We start from the raw sequence: 17,601 nt of genomic DNA on the forward strand, positions 1-17,601 counted from the left end.
GGGAGCGGTAGGGGGATCGCTGGTAGAGGAGGCGTGTAGTGGGGGGTGGGGGTTGTAAAAAAAATATATCTAGCGAAAAAAGGGGTGAATGAAAAAGTGGAGGGGTGAGGATAAGGGGCAAAAAAGCAAATCAGACAAAAAATAGAAAAAAAAAAAGGATCGGATTAAACGCACGAAGAAAAAAAAAAAATCAGTCTGTTTTTGGTTTGTTTTGGTTGGTTTTTTTTTAAAGAAAGATGGACGGGGCGAGGGGTGATGCCGGTCTAGGGGCGCCTGCAGCCTGGAGCAGCGAGGAGGCAGAGGCTGGCGGTGGGTCCGGGGCTGCCCCTCTCAGCACAGCCCGGCTGGAAACTGCATGGTCCCGGCTTCTGCCCAGCTGCAAAGCGCTGCCGCTTCTCCTCCTCCTTCCTTCCTTCCTTCTCGCACAGTCTCTCTGCTCTTTTCCCTCCTTCTAGCCACCGCTTCTTCCCTCAAGTGCTCGAGTTTCTTCCCTTTTTTCTTCCCCTCCCTCCACGTCTTCTTTTCCTTTTCGGATTTTCCAAAAATTGTCTTGGGAGAAGTAGAACTCGCTGCTGGTTCAGCTTCCTGGGCTGCTGCTGCTGGTGGCCGCCAGAATCGTAAGCGTAACTCAGCCCCGGAGAGGAGCGGAGAGGAGAGGGGGGGTTCAGGGGAACGTCCCGGTTTCCTCCGAAGAAGTCTTCCTCCTCCGGACACACACACAGAAAAAAAAAAAAAAAGAAAAAAAAAAAAAGGAGCAAACAAAAAGCCTCGCTGGGACAGAGGCGAGGAGCCGCTGGGTTTCCCCGCTTATTGCCTTTGGCTTCAGGAAGCGGGAGCTCGGGAAGGGGCTTGGGAAAAGTGGCTCCCCCCTCCAAAAAAAAGGCGCTCCCGAAGCGATTTCGGCGGGGAAACAAAGTTACTGGGGTGGTTGGGGTAAAGAGGAAAGTCACCGGGCTGATAATTAAAAGAGACTTTTTAGATAGTTCCTTTCGGAGGATCAGGACTTAAGAAAAGTTGAACTTTCGGATTCCCAGGGAAAAAGAAGCGGGGATCATAGCTGAGAAAAAAAAAAAACAATCAACACAACAATAAAACACCCCTCCTCAGGCTGATTTCTAAAATATGACCAAGCAAATTCTAGGAAAAGGCAGCCTCGTTGCAGCCCGGTCCTTCACATGAAGTCGCTGCTGGATCCAAGTCCGTTGAGTTGAATAGGCGAACAAAAATCTTGCCTATTTTTTTTTTCAAAAAAAAAAAAAAAAAAAAAAAAAAATCATTAAAATGTCGCTTTGTTTGAGTTATTTTTCTTTCTGGAAAATCGGGTTAAAAATAATAATTATGAAAAAAAACAACCAAAAGCTACAAACTTCTTTTGGGTCCCAAGAAGTTGAGGTCGGGGAAGATGAAGGAGCCGGAAAAAAAAATAACAAACCCACGCCACAGTTTTTTTGTCCTGAATGTGGTTTTTGGAGGCTGGGATTTCTAATGATTAGGTTTTTGTGGTTTATATATACAGGACTCTCTGGCTAAGGCGATCATTATGCTGATGAGAGTCAGCAGCACGTGGTGCTTCAGTCCTCAGACTTTTGCAGCCTTCAAAATAAATAAACCAATGTGCATCCCCCCCAGGAGGAGAAACTCTCACCCACGGGGAGAGGGACGGAGAAGGGGGGGAGCAGGAGACGGTCTCCGATCTCCACTTCTCTCCGGGTTTTTTCCATTAACACTTTTAGGATTGTTTGTTTAAATTAAAAAAAAAAAAAAAAAAAAGGATTAAAAAATTTTTTGGGAAAAAAAAAAAAAAAAAAAAAAAAAAAGGTTTTAAAAATTTTTCTGGAAAAAAAAAAAAAAGAAGTAAGAATAATCTGGTGCCAAAGAGTTTTTTGCTAAGTCGCCGGTAGTCTAAAGCCTAAACCATTTCCTTGAATGAATGAAAGCTATAAAACCCCCTTCAGACTATTAAGGTAAAGGGAGTCTGGTTTGTTTTCTCCCTTAAAAAAAAAAAAAAAAAAAAAAAAAAAAAAAAAAAAGGGCAGATCTTATTAAAAACCATTTACATACCCAATGGTATGAAAGTGTCACCGCCTCCCCGCGCAGATAACAGCCTATCACAACCCGCCCTCTAATTTCTAAGGCTTTACTCCGACGTGCTACTTCCACCTTCTTGTAAAAAGCCGGCGCTGCGTGTGTGCTCCTTGCTCGCCGCCTGTGTGTGACTCGGGGCGCTGTGTGTGTCTGTCTGTCTGCGCTGGGGGGTGCGGGGGACGTGGCCCTTCCAAGAGCCGTTCCGAGCCCCGAGCGCGGCACCCCGACCCAGCCGGGTTTGTCCAGCCGGACCCTGCGGCAAAAGCCGAGCGGCGCTGCCCCGGCCGAGCGGCGTTCCCGGGCTCGGGGTGTCCGTGTGTGGCCGCTGGTGCTGGGGGCACCTCCGGGGCTGTTTCTGCACCCGCGGAGCCTCCGCGCCCTCCTCCTGCCGGGCGGCACCACTGCCCCCGCGCCTTCCTGCCCCGCTACCCCCAAATTTTGCCCCTCCGGGGCAAACCCCGGGTGTGCCCGGGGAAGGTGCGTGCAGAGGCGGCGGCGGCTCCTGCCCCGCTCGGCTCCGGAGCAGAGAACAACCCGCAAGCTCCGCCGATCGGTCACAGGGGAGAGCTCTCGCTCCGCGCAGCGCGGCTGCGGCTCCGCGCCCGCCGGGCGCCCACCCGGCCCCGCTCCGCAGCCGCGCCTCCGTCCGTCCGTCCGTCCGTCCATCCCTCCCTCCCTCCGCTCCGCGGCTTTCCCACGCTTGCCGCGGGGAGCGGCACCCCCGACCCACTGCCTCGCAGGGATCTGTGCCCTCCTCTTGTTCATTTCCTCCACGGTTGATTTTTTTTTTTTTCCTTTTCTTTTCCCGTCCCAAGGTTTTGGAAGGGCTCTGGAAGTTTTCTATCCCGTTGAGAAGACGCGATCCTTGTGGGTAACGCTGCAAACCCCTCCTGAGCTCGCCCTACTACTCCCGACAACCACAGGGATCTGCTGTTCCCCAAAAGTGGCCACAGGCCTTTCCAAGGCACAATTACTCATCACCTATACGGATTAGTATATATGCAGAAGCTCAGGGTTGTTGTGGTTGTGATACAAAAAATAAATTTTTTCATACTTATTTTGGCAAAATACTTATGTCCATAGATTCTTTTGGCTTCCTTCCTCCCTTTAGCTGGCTCTAATAAACTACCAAAGAGCCATTCCAAAGGCGCTAGAAAGAAGGCAAAGAGTTGTTTTATATCCAAATGCTATATAAGCCTGACAATCATGATTTATTTAATTTCAAACAACAAGATACCTTTCCACTTTTAATTAGTCACACTGAAAATTTTACAGTCACCTCTCTTCCTACTAAAATAAAATAAAAAGTTAATTAGGATAAACTAAAATAAGTCACTGGAAGCTACCAGTTTAAGGTCACTTAAAATAGTCCAGAGTTATTTATAATGTCAAAATAAAATTTTCCACTGAGTGTCCTAACAAAGTTTCAGGTATCTGGCACAGCTGATTTTCAGTCTCCGTGCAAAAATATCTTTCTGCTGAACATTTACACATTTAACAGGAACTTACTACAGTCTGGAACAGATCACGGCTCAGAGTTCTAGAATTTTATTTAAATGGTTATGGACAAATTAATAAAAGTACCAGTAATGTTTATGGACCTACATAAAAGCTGGATGGGATTTTTCAGAAGAAGTCATTCATGTTATGATATATATAATCTGGAACGTTGGCTTGGATTTGGCTGGAATGGAGAGCAACCCTGCTGCTCGCCTTTCCTCGGGTTTTATTTCAGAACTTCTCGGAATTTTAGCACTGGTTGCAAAATGGGTCATATTTTAAGATCTTAGAGAATTGTAGGAGGCTGGTGAAAAAATGTGCTTGCGCTGCAAGTTATATCTTAACAAACACCTTCAGATCCACTTTACAGTATCGAATTTTCATTAGTATGGCTGCGCTTGCTGCAATTTATATTGTCTTTTAGCTTTTTCACTTTTAACTGTGTTATGAATACAGCCATAATTAGACTGCTTTTGGACAAAAAGGTAATGTTTTAAAGAGCACTGAGTTTGTTTACCATCACATTTCTAAAACATAGGCCCAGTATGCCCCTGTTGTAAGTACTGGGTGTTCAAGATGAAAAATAATTATCAGATATGAACGATTCTAACCTGGATGATATTCCCTAAATAAATAGTTTCGATGCCAGTTTGCTGGGCTGGAATGTGCTGCAAATATGATGAATACAGAATTTATTTTGAGCCTCCCTGTGTATGTAAATAGCCTTTGTGAAACGGGAATAAATGAATGGGTTCACTGGGTTTGTTGTTGTACTTGATATTTTTAGCCAGGGCTACTACAGCAATGTCAGCAATTATTACTATAGTGAAAGAATTGCCAATATTCTTGTTTCCAACATCTACCTTCCCCAGTTTTTTAATTCACTCGTGAAAGTGTGCATCGAGCCAAAATATGTGAACTTAAGTAAACTTAATGCTAGAGCAGGTTTTGCCCGAACTTCCATTCATTTCAGTAGGGGCGAGATAAGCTCCAGTGTCTCTTGGCAGCGCTTTACTTTCGATTTGGTTGGAAGTTGACTGTTTGCCCAGCTATTCTTTGCTTTTTCTTAAGTATGACAAATAGTAACTCCAGATTAGCACGTTATTCGGTCTGCTAAGTAGGCGTGTGGTAATGAGTTCTGTAACTGCAGCATTCTTACTCGGACTATGGACTACTATGGTTTGTTTAACTACTGTATCCCTGCCCCACTGATTTACAGCCCAGATAAAAGGAGATTCTTTGTGTCTTGAAATTAGTTGAAGCATTTAATATTTCAGCATCATGCACTGCTTTTTAGCATTTATAGTCCCTGATACAAACAAAAGCATAAAGATTTGACAGACAGGCTACAAAACGACTGCATAAAAAAAAATGAACTAGAGAATTTTACTTTTCCCCCCAGCATTTTCAGTAGGAAATGAGGACTGAGAGATGAGACTCTTGTGTTCTGTCTCGGGATCTGATACTGAATGCTCTGGGATCTCAGACAAGACTTTTAGCAAGTTTTCTTTCAGTACAGAATATGGCCCTAACTACTACCCACATACATTTTGAGATAGAAAAATATGTATATAAATTCTGAGAGATCCACAGATGAGCAGGGCTTGGCACCCAATAATACCAGGAAAAAAAATTTGGAAATCTGGTAGGAAATCTGCCCTGTCCCTGCTGAAAAACTGTTGGCTTTTCCACAGCACGCAGTGAAACACGGGCTGTACAAACAACAAAGTTTACTGCTTCTGAATTTTTCCTAAATGATCTATTTTCTGCTTCTCTTAAGCAGGGACTGCAAGTGTATGACGTGGGTCCTACTGTAGAGTTCTCCCATTTCCCTCTCTGTCTGCAGCCTCTTATGCCCCACTGGGATTGCATGTATTTCAGAGAGGTTTAAAGCAGCAAATGACAATGTCATCATCATGAGGAGCAAGAAATATCGGCCTACTTGTCATCTTGTAACAGTGTTGGAAGGAGAAAGTATGACCTGTGCTTTCTGGCACTAAAAACCTGAATGTGTAGTAGGATTCGAAAAATGTATGGCCTGTCTTTCTCAAACTTTTTTTTTTTTTTGATTGAAAAATGCAAACTAAAAATTAGCTTTAAGAAGTTGCTATGGTCCTCATAGTTAGGGAAAAACTGTCATTTTTCATGGCAAGACCAGCTTTTTCCCTTTCCATTAATACTGCTTCCAGCTTCAGTTTAAATAACTTCAGAGTAAGGAAAAGATTTTTTTTTCCCTTGCATGAATTCAGATTAAATCAGTACACTGTGTTAGAGATATAAAGGCTAAAAAATAATAACTTACTTTTTTTCCTTATTTCAGCATATGTAAAAGCAGCACGAGCCAGAAAGTTCATGGTTATTTTTTCTGTTGACTTTAGTGAAAACTGGTTCTCTTGACTAACTGTGGGGAAAGTGGGTGGTATAGCTGTAATTAAAAAGTGTTTATACCTCTGGAACTTTGCAGAGTCCCTAAATTTGCATGCTGTTTTTTAGGAGTCTAATGAAGTGCTCTCTGGCCAGATACAAGCTCCATAAAGCTCACGCAGGAGATACTACAAGATGTAAATCAGTCTTAAGTGGGAGAGGGGTTTTTAATGTTTCTAACCACAAGCACAGCACCAGATCCTTGCATTTACTCTCTCAGTGTTGCAATGGTGACGATTCCCATTGTAAATCTATTTTCAATAGCATGGATGGCAGGAGAAAATTTCTTTGTTAATAACACAAGTCTTGAAGCTGAAGTATTAGAAAAGCACTGAATAGTGACAAGCTTGTTCTAAAAAGGATGAAAACAGACAACTATGACAGAGATGGTGTAATCTACAGGAGTGGAACAGAAGGAAGCATATGATAATGGCAAATATTGAACAAGCATAATGGGCAAAGCAAACCAACACTTTAAGGACTATAACAACTTTTTTTGCCTTTTCTTTCCTGAAAATTCATTCAAGCCAGACCAAGGCATCAAGAATAATCATATATATGGTGTGACATAATGTAATCCTGAAAATGCTGAGCATACATCTTAGCAGAAATGTGTGTGCGCTCCACATCAGGTATGGCCTTCAGCCCTTGAGTATGGGGGCAGAACAGGAGAAATCCCTTAAGCTGAGTGCTGTGGAATTGGCAGCCAAGTCACAGGAGACAACAGTGCCAGTCCCAAAACAAGCCATAAGGACAGGTGACAAAACATTAGACATCATAGGAATGATTCTCTCTAGTAATAGAAGACAAAGATCTGGCAGAAAAAATGTTATAGGTGAAGCTGCCAGCAGTATCTGCAGCTAAACTTGTCTACCACTTTCCAGTATAAGACCTTGTTTTCACTCTCATAATGTTGCCAATTTTTAGCTGTTCAGGATGATATTTTCAATCCTCAGTCTGCCTCAAGCTGAATTTTTTGGAAACTTGCAGCAGAAATACTTTTGCTACTTCTAAGATCGGCATTAAGAGAAAACACATTGTTTCACAACATTTTAAGATTTCAGCCCAATATCTATTTCAGAGCTAGGATGGGAAGTTTTATTGAGTAGGAGAGGAATAAGGAGGAAAAAGCAGATAAGTTCCTTTTGTTGTCCCTGACCAAAAGGATCCACCCGAACTTGGCTGAATTAGAAGCTGCTGAAAATTGTTGAGGTTTTTCTCGCGCGTGCTCAGTACAGATGGAGGAGCTGGCAGCTGAATTTTGCAAAGCCTCCATGGCAGCACTGGGCTTGCTAGACGGGATTGGATCTGTAGCCAGTCAAGTCTGACCAATATTGTCCCTGACAGCAGGCAGCACTGTTTTACAGGACAGGATAAGAAACTCTTGAGTCAGCAGATAGAGATGGGATCTATTCCTCCTTTAAGGTCTCATCCTAGTTAATAGTAGCTTAGAAAAAATATAATCAGAATGACTGTCAGCAGTTCAGTTTTAAATTCTGTCTTTTAGAAGTCTATAATTCAACCATAAAAATTCCTTACAGGCTGAAATCTGGCTTATACTCTTAGTTCAGAAGTCAAAGTTCTCTACAGATTTTTTTTCAGTAGTCTGTTTTGAAGTGATAGAAAAAATAGTTATGTACAAATTCTGGACATTTCTTTCACAACACACTTCATCATTCAGCTATGATAAGCACAGTAAGTTCTAAACTATTTGTTTCAAATGCTGGTCTCGCCCTAGAAGGAGCAAGAATAATTAAAATCTTCACCATTAACAGTAGACATTCAAATGTGAACAAGGTTCTCTGACCTTGGGATATTAGGAGCATTATGATATTAGGAGCTTATGTGATGTAATACCAAAACCTGTTATTCTAGTTTACTATATAAATATTTATATAGTTTATTAAAAGCACATACTGAAAAGCAAGGGAGAATCCTCTGTCTTCTACAAAACTCAACACGAAGACAGTTACTAAGACATTCTTCTATTTGAAATATAAGAAGAATGACATAACCTGGAAGTATTCAGGAGGAACAAGCAACAGGTCTTCAGAGGGGGCAAAGCAGATGCAATACCTTTCTTGGAAGACCACAGCAGCTCTCATTATTACCAAGCTCCCCTTTGTAGTGGAGAAGATAGAGGAGCTCTTCCCATCCCTGGAATGCTTTCAAAGATACTGTGCTTGGCACCCTGAGGTTAGCGCGATTTTTTGAGCAGATAAAAGCCCGCTACGTGAAAAGGCAGATTCCACCCTCCTTTTTTTTTTTTTTTTTTTTTTTTTTTTTTTTCTTTTTTTTTTTTTTTTTTTTTTTTTTTTTTTTTTTTTTCTTTTTTAAAAAACTTGTTAAGAAAAGAGAGAAAATGCTTATTCTGTCTGCTGTTCCACTGATTTCAATGGGAGCCTCCATGGAATACGATACTGCTTCATGTAAGAGAAGCAGAGGCAAGACTTCAGCTACCTTGCTGCTTCCAGTTACTCACGTTATCCTTTTGTATTTCCATGTCCAAATGTCCATCTTGGTGAAGAACATGTTAAGTCTTTCAGCTTATTATTTCCACTACATTTTAGAGAGCAGGAATAATTTGTATTTTTAGGCACCAAAAAACCATCTTTCACTGTTTTTGACAATTGAAGAACATGGACTGAGGGAAGCAGAGAAGCTCTATTTACTAAACACCACATGTAGATTACCACTGATCGTTTTTCTAAAGAAATTTATGACCTGTGTGGAGTAAATAAACTCCCTTTTTGGTAAAGAATCTGAAGCCAATCATTCATGCTTGCTTACAGACATTACTATTAGTGTTGCTTTTATGTGGAAGCCTACAGTAAAGGGTGATGTTATGTCTAAAATAGACAGTTGGCAGCTAAAAATGAAAAAAAAAAAGCTATTTCTAACATTACTTATCATGAGATTCTTGCTAGATTATGGCACATTTACTCTGGTTCAGGAAAGAAAGAAAAGATAATGATAGGACAATTATAATTCTTGTAACTAATATGTTATCTTCATGCACGCACTTGCATGCCCAGCTCCATTTACTGGCAAGTTATGGCATTTTACACATCTGAAATAAACAGAGAGCTCTCAGTGTGTTCAGAATGTTTAGTAAGTCTGAATGCTGTTTGCTCTGTATCTCAGGGTACATGAGAATGGGACAGACACTGTTTCTCCTGGTTGCCCATCTTGTATTCCCATCACCATGCTCCTTCCTCTCTCCATTTTATGTTCTGCATCCAATAGAGACTATTTATTATAAGTATTTAAGGCAGTCATGAAAACTAAGTGAGAAAAAGAAGTGAGAAGAAGAAGTAAGAAGAAGGTTTACCATGTTTACAGAAATATGTGCTTCTCATGTACAAGTAACTCAGTGGCTTTCAGCTCTACCCCTTGATTTACCTTGGTGTGAAAGGGGAACTGGGCTATTATTAAGATCACCTGATTTAATAGATGCACACAATATGTTTGCCTCTTTTCTTCTATCATGTGTTAAATTATCAATACAAACTTCATTAATTCCACATTTCACAACAAAAGTATTCTGAATTTAAAATTAATAAGTACCTTTCTGACTGATGATTGTTTGTCCTTAACTCACCCCACTGTACTTCAGCATGTGGGGCCTGTAATGTTACTGGGGCTCTGTCTTCTCTAGAAGAATGACCTGTTTTTGATGAGTGGTGTCAAAAATAGTTTTCCACCCTCAGATCCACTCAAGTACTAGTAAAAGTAGCTGCCTCACTGGTGTGGACAAGGTCCGGTAAGTTTATTGCTTACCATAGCCCTGCTGAGGGCTGCATAGGATTTACCTTGGAATGCACACAAGAATTTGTTACAATAGGTGTTGAACTCACTGACTTTGTCCACAGTGGATGAGCAGTTGTTTTCAACCCTGCTCCAAAATGTTTAGAGAGTGGGTGGGTGTTTTGACAGCAGTTGTCAAAAACACATTGTTTCTCTGGGGCAGGTACATGCCTACCAAAATATCCATGCTCTAAAAGGCCCACATCAGTTAACCTGGGATAGTGCAAAGTCCCCTCTGACAGCATGGCCTGAGAATCTCTGTGCTGGAATACACTTGCAGGATGTCAGATGATAAGCAGGACTTTTAATGTACAGTCCCTTATCATCTACATCAATACAGAATTAAAGGCCACACACCAATTGCCAAAGATTATACTAATTTAAAGAACAGTTAGTGGAAGAAAATACCCATGCTGTAAGTAAGTGATCAGAGCTCTCACTATGTGAGGCTCCTGACAGAATAAACAATGCTGAGTCTTGCAGGCTCTTCACACACTATGCACACTTCTGAGCCCATGTGAAAAAACAAAAGAAACTATTTTGCCAAACTAGACTGGGTTAGGTATCTCTATTTCTTAGATGTTCGTAAGTAATTGACCAGTTCTGTGGAAGCATCATAATATAATCCAAAAGAATTGGATTGTACAAGGGATTTGCCTTTTCTATGGTACTTATTTTTGCAATTATGCAAAGAATAAGTTGGCATATGAGGAAGGAAACCGAAGCAGAAATTATTTTTCAAGTGGATAAAAGAAGATGCTATTCTGTACAGAACAACTTCTAGTTGACCTTTGCAATAAATGCAATAAAATACTATTTTGGCCACAAATGGAGCAACATTTTTAGAAGGATTAATGTTTAATCTGTCTGTCTGTCTGTCTATCTGTGCAGGATTTTAAAAAGGCTGGAGGAAGCTAGCAGTCTACTTTCACATATAATTGCATCTGTAAAACTTTAAAACTGTGCAAGATCTTTCTCTGCTGTGCTGGATCCCATTAGCATTAGCATATTACCACAGAAAAGGAATCAAAGGTAGACAGTGAAATTCATAAGAAATCATCCAAAAGCCCTCTATCCCTCAAAAACTTAAATTCCCAACAAGATCCTGACAGTTACAAAACCCACTGTTCAGTAGGCTCACAGAGTTGATAACAGTCAGCCTGAGTATTTTTTGGATAATGATAATACCAAGCTATATTAGATTGGAGAGAGCAATTTTTGAAGAATTTTGAAAATCCTGGAGAAATTTCAGAGGGGTCAATCACTACACTTGTAGGATTTTTTTTTTCTTTCGAGTTGAGGTTTTTTTTGGTCATTGTCTTTTTTTTTTTTTCCTTTTTTTTGGCATTTTGGCATTGTCTCCCTTTTTATGGCATTGGTAGAGGTTTCTGTCGCACTGCATGTCCTGTCACACAATATTGCATGAATACCATGCAGCCATTTAATATCTTTCCTGGCCCTGGATGGTAGATAAATGTAAGCCTTAAAATACCAACCAACCAACCAAAAAAAAAAAAAAAAAAAACAAACAAACAAAAAAAAACAACAAAAAAAAAACAACAAAAAAACCCCACTCAAAAATCAAAATACTTTACAAATACTTTTAAAAAGGAGGGATAAAAGAGGTAGCAAGCATAGGGAAAGAATCTCTCCTGATTCAAGAGCTCTGTCTGGCACTCTGTAGACATTTCCCAGTAAAAATGCTTTAGCTGATCCCAGCTGTAATACTGGCTCATTGGGAAGGTCGACTGGGTATGTCCTTTGGCTGATCTGAACACACTGTGTATAGTTTAAAATCAACATCCTGACTTTTTCATAATTTAAAAACCGTATCTAAATCATTAGTGCAAGTGTATTTTAAAATGGCTCTGTATTTTCCATCATGATACTAAGTTGAAGCTGGCAGAATGGAAATTGGAGAGAAGTAGCAAAGAAATAAAAAAGTATTCTGCTCTGCTTCTCAGCTACAGGAATGACCAAAGCTGCCAGAGAAGCACCTTATACAAAAGGAAGACTGTCTGGGCAAGAGGTAAGGATATTCTCAGGACCTCTGTTAAAAGCAGTACTTTTTATCCAAAAGAAAGATGGAAATATGTAATTGTACCCTTCCTTTAAAACCAGGTCTTGCTGCTTTCCTGTGTGTTACAGATCACACGTTATTTTACATTGGAAGCTTGGTGCTAAAATCTAAAACCTAAGGGCCAAGTTCTGCCCTTAGATACACATCCACCAGTCCAATGAGCTCAAAGAGAGCTGTGTTCATATGTTTAGCAATGGAATTTGGCCCTAAATATTTAAATATTTATTCAGAGGGGGAAAAAAGCTTCTCTGATATATTTGTATCTCATATCTAATGTACACAGATTACCACCACTGGGCACCCACCCTGAGAAGTAAGAAGTGTTAAAGAACCATAAACTCAGCATTCTACCCGCTCTGCATGGTCAAATAACATGAATTTGTTTCAGAACATTAAGGAAATTAAATCTTTAGCAACCTGTGGCTGATGTTATTTATTCTGCAGTCCAGTAAGTAATTTGATGCAAATTGCTGGCACTATTCCTATGTCTCAAGAAACTACTGTTTTGAATGGACTGATTCTGAAAACTTTCATTATAGGTATATGCAATCCAGAAGGAACTAATGTCCTCTGCTTGTATTTTTTTCTGCAGAAGAAAGCTCAGTATTCTGGCTAATTATCACTTACCTTCCAAAGGCTTATGATTGGAGTCCATAATAATCTAACCTTGTCATATGGAAATGGTTAACCTGAGGATCCCACCTGCTCTCCCTGGCAAATGACCCAGATGTGTTTTTGCTAAGGATACAAAGGATTCAGAAGCCTGCAAATTTTCCTCAAGCAATATAATACTCCAATTTGTATATCTCATGTTAAAGTGAAAAGTAACTATATATAACTGCTATTTTCCTTGGACAAATGACAGCTAGAGGAGAGCTGAGTTCCAGGTTCAGACACCTAAATTTGGTTGACTAAAAGTAACTGTTTATATTTATTGCTATTTAAGCTATCGTGATACTCAATAGTGACCTAAGGCTCAATCCACTTGCCTAAAATTAAGCTTCTAATGCCATTACAGCTGCCTTGGGCTACCTAAAAAATCACCATGGAGCTGGCACATCTGAGTCAGGATCTGTGTGAGGTGCTTTGGAAAGACAGGTGGAGGAAGACAACATAGCCCAGAGGACTTGACACAGGATAGCTGAGCTCAGTCCTCATGAATGCAGTCAGTGGCTTCTACAGAGCAAATCTAATGGCCAAACAAAGATGTCTGCTTTTGGAGGAACTGGTTTCTTGCCTGTATTGACCATGGGGACTGGATTTCCATTGAAACCTACTCCTGATATGGTAGTTGCCACAATACATCCTGATTTTAGGGTAATCAGTATGATGCCAGTTCAGTCTGGCTTGAGCTACCTTGGTTGTGCATTTTGTGCAGTACAGTGGCTCCACTGAAATGCTGGCAGGCAGGACAGCCAGAGTGATGGCCAGGTGTGATTACAGGGGTGATGAGTCTCTCTTGATGTTGTGCTTCAGGGAGCTCCTGGACATTTAGCCAACCCTGCTAGCTGCCCCTTAGCTAGAGATGTCTCTGGCTACTAAAGTGGCTCTTCACATTGCTTGGGAGAATTGGCACTTCATCTGCTTTTACTGCTCTCATTTTTAGGTGACAAGGATATCCAGTATACTGCTGGAGATCTCTTTTCAAAGATGCATGTTTTTTTGGGCATAGTTTCATAAGAAAGACTCCTCACCAGATCTCACTTTCTGCTTTTAGAGTCTTTTTTCTGGTGCTCTCTAACCATAGAGGTCATATTTGAGTATCTCTGGCTATAGAGAATGCATGATGTTGCCAAAATGTTGTGACCTCTGTGGTAAGAAGAAAAGCATGTTAAACTCATTAATAATCATGGCCAGTTGGGCCTTCTACCCAGGTCTTGCCTCAATACTAACAAGGTGAGTTAAAAGTGATGCAGGAGCGAGAAATTCTTCGCTGCTACAAATTGTATTTTTGGTTTGCTCTGATGGTTATCTTTGTTGAGATCAAACCTCAAGCATTACTTCAGATAACACACAACTATTAGCATATGCTTCCTTGATTGTGTGTGGCAACTCCCAGCCCCATTTGTGGAAGCCATGGTTTGAAAAGGGCACAGCAAACAAGTATTATTTAAGGCATAGTCTTAGTTATGGCAGCTGACTGGACAGGCTGGAGGAGTCAGTGGCTGGGAAAAGGGCCCCCCTCAAGTAGTTTTTCTTCAAGTGCATTGATTCAGATCAGTTGGGAAAAAAACCCCTGCTTTTATCTTGTTTTATGTTTAATTCATATGCTGCTTACTTAAGGGCATGCCTATGGGGTTGTCTTCTGAGAGAAGTGTCAATACATGTCCCAAATGGCTACTACAGATTGAAGGTCTTGGTCACAACTGGATTACACAAAACAAAGCTCTGCCCTCAAGATCACGGTGCTACCTAATTCTGTCTCTCCAGGTCTTTAACTTCCAGCCATTGGAATTGCCTCAAATCCATTTTGGCACGGAATACATAATTATTTTCATATTGTACTAGTCTACTCTCCTGCTTTCATCCCTACGAGCCAGGAGTGAACAAGAGTTGGCAACTTTATACTCAACTATTACATTGCAGAGTACACTTTAATCAGCACCCTAATAAATAGCACGCCCAATTAATTGGGACATTTGCCAGCAAACCAATTCCTTTCCCTGAGCTTCAGTGGCTGTAAATGATGGATAAATAGCATTCTTGCTGTTGTCTGTGAGCATATTAGTTGTAATTAACAGGTATGAGTTGGTCTTTTCTGGCATGTGTTGCCTCAGTAAGTTGCTCTCTTTTTAGTAGGCTCTCTGTTCCCTGCAGTTACTAAAAATAAATAACAGATTTCCCTTTCAGTATTTGCTTAAATCAAGGTAGCTTTTTTGTATTTTAAAGAAAAAAAAAAGTAAACTATCCATTACATTGCTATATGGCTTTGACAATTAAAGGCAATAATTTAATTAGCATATTTCTTCTTTAATTAGTATGGTAAAGAAGTCTTTGCCACACCATGGAATAATTTACAATAAAGGAGGGATTTCTGCTGCAGCTCTCTAAGGCTACTTTTTTTGACCAGGGGTTGCACGGTGGTTGGCTTTAAAGTGGTATTTCCTTGAAGGGGATCCACAGAAGTACAATCTATTTTAATATACTGGTATATGCTATGATTTACTGTAGACATATGACAGTTTCTCTTATTTGGACATCCTTTGCCAAAAAAGTAAATAAAAATGAACACGGTAAACTTTTCTAATCCCTGCATTCCTCACAGATTGCTTTAGTGGCAACTGAAAAAAAATTACGGGAAGTAAATGAATATGAAAAGGGAAATGGTACTGGAGAAATCTCAACAAGGGATCTTAAAAACCAGGATGGCTATGGATCAGCAAAGTGTAGAAACATTCATGTAATTGAAGGAGAACATAATTTGTGGGTTATCTGAAAAAAAAAAAAAATTGTCCGGGTTGGCATTCACTTTGACTTGTTGGCAGGAGGGAAAGAAACCGCCCTGTACCACTGCATAAGGTTCCTTATTAGTTGTGGCTTCTGCAGAGGCTCCGTCTCTTCTCTGGAGCATGGAGGATTTCTTTCATTACATAATCTGGAATTTTTTATTTTTTTTTAAATAGATTGAATTTTTTTTCTCCTGTGTGTGCAAATTCTCTTTGCCCCAATGCTTCTATACGGAGGTTATTATGCTGAAGGAATGCAAGCGTCTAGAGTAACAATGGTTCATTTTCCTTTAATGACTTTGTCGACAGGATGGAGACATTTTTGTGGTGTGATGAATTCACTCGGTCTCCCGTTGTGTTTTCTCCACATGCTTTGGAAACTCGCTCTCTCTCCGAGAATTGTGGCCATCCACTCCAGCAAGAGCTTCATTACTTTATATTCATTGTATTTAAATGACACCCCAGTGGTATTGACCTCCTGGGATGATTGATGTAAATTATATGCTATGTAGGGGGAAAATAAAATCTTTTTCTGACTTTTTATGTTCTGCAGAGAAATAAAAAGTGAAAACAAATGACAGAGAAAATCAGGCCTATTCAAAGTGAAACTTTGTAAGCATTATGGTTTGAGCAGACTCCAGTTTGTGAAAGTGCTGAGACAGTTCATAATGACCTCATGATCTGAGAGGTGACCTGAGAAGGGGGAAACAATTTTCTGTGTGCCCTTTTTCGGTTCTGTATAACACATAACAAAAACTTGATCATGGTTTTTTTTCCCCCTCTTTGCAAGTATTGTAAGAATTCAGACTTGAGCAGGGAACAGCCTCTGCACTTTTACCAGCTAGACAAAAAGGCACAGTACTAGAAGGGACACCTCAGTGCTCTTTCCTCCTGTCTTCCAGCAGATTTTCATGTATTGACTTTGGATTTCGTAGCCAGTAGGTATCTGTCTTGTTCAATTATTCTGCCAGGAGTTATTATCTATAGAAGTGGCAACAGGGGGAATGTTCTCTCATCAGCCCAGCTCCTCATTGGGCTGGAGCTTCAATCCCTTATGAACAGGTAACCTCTCACTGCAGGCGAAAGGGTTCCGCACAGCAACACAATTTGTCAGGAAATGTTTCTGTCAGTGCTTTTTCAGGCACTTCACCAAGTCACACTGCCTCTATCCAAGCTCTTGGAAGTTATGTAGCTCACACTGGACATGCTCAACCATATTATCCCAGTAATTCCTGTATTAAAATTACCATATGGAACTGGCATAGTAATTTCTCTATTTTTTCTATGTTCTTATATTATTCTGTCCTACCAATTCCGAAATATATAAAGATATGCATAGAAATGCCAGTAATATGCTGCCTTGCCTCCCTCAGTTTAATGTAAGGTTCTGACAAATCACAGAATTTGGCTAAAAACTCAAGTTGCCTTGAGTTTTTCTGCAGTACTTTTCATAACCTGACAGAATGTTTTGATTCTCCTTTTTGCCAGGAAAATGCTTATTGATAATCCCGCTTGGCTGGGGTTGCCCAGATATTTTAAAATGTATAACAGGAAGGAACTGTTCAGGCCATCCTCCTCACAGCAACGACTTAAAACTTTGCTGTGCAGGCAAGAATCAGCAGAGTGCGGCCTCTCATTCTCCAGGATAATATCTTGGTGTTTTGCCCTGTTGCTGTCAGTGCTCAGGCTGGTATCAGCTTTACTTCCATAATGGTAAGCAGCAGCAGCAGAAGGGAGAGGGGCTGGCAGCACTCGGCAGTGAGTTGCAGAATCACCTCGTCTTTCTGAGGCTGATGTGGGAGGTGGGAACAGGGAGGAAGCAATGCAGAGGGGACTGACAGCATGTTTATATGAAGTAGCAAGAAGGACGGGGAGTCAGTGGTAGCCAAAAAAAAAAAAAAAAAAAAAAAAAAAAGTAAGGGCAGCAGAAGTCAGCTAAGGGAAAAGGAAAATAAGATTACTTTCTACTAAACTGGAATTCAGATAGTCCCTAGAGTGTTAAGATCACTGCAGTGGTTGCCAAAGTTTTCTTCTTCCTCCTTTTCTTATCCAGACCCCCAAAGAAGTAAAATGCTGAGATTTACATAAAATTATGAAGTTTCTAAGCTTTCAGTTTCTTACAATGAATCCTAGTAAAATGATATGAATACTGCTTGGTGTGCAGGCAGGAATTTGAATTAAGGAGGGCAAAATAAAAGCGTAACTTTTGAAGTTATACACCCCACAAACTTTTGAGAAAATCAAGATTTTTTTTTCAAA

At 40.5% G+C, this 17,601-nt stretch overlaps 1 protein-coding gene across 2 annotated transcripts in view; it reads right to left on the reverse strand.

Annotated features, from left to right (window-relative positions):
- RUNX2 (RUNX family transcription factor 2) overlaps positions 1-17,601 on the reverse strand; it is a 147,869-nt gene that overhangs the window by 88,888 nt on the left and 41,380 nt on the right. The window lies entirely within an intron of this gene.

Source organism: Onychostruthus taczanowskii, unplaced genomic scaffold (assembly GCF_017590055.1).
Source record: "Onychostruthus taczanowskii isolate IOZ18803 unplaced genomic scaffold, ASM1759005v1 scaffold90, whole genome shotgun sequence".
Classification (NCBI taxonomy): Eukaryota; Metazoa; Chordata; class Aves; order Passeriformes; family Passeridae; genus Onychostruthus; species Onychostruthus taczanowskii.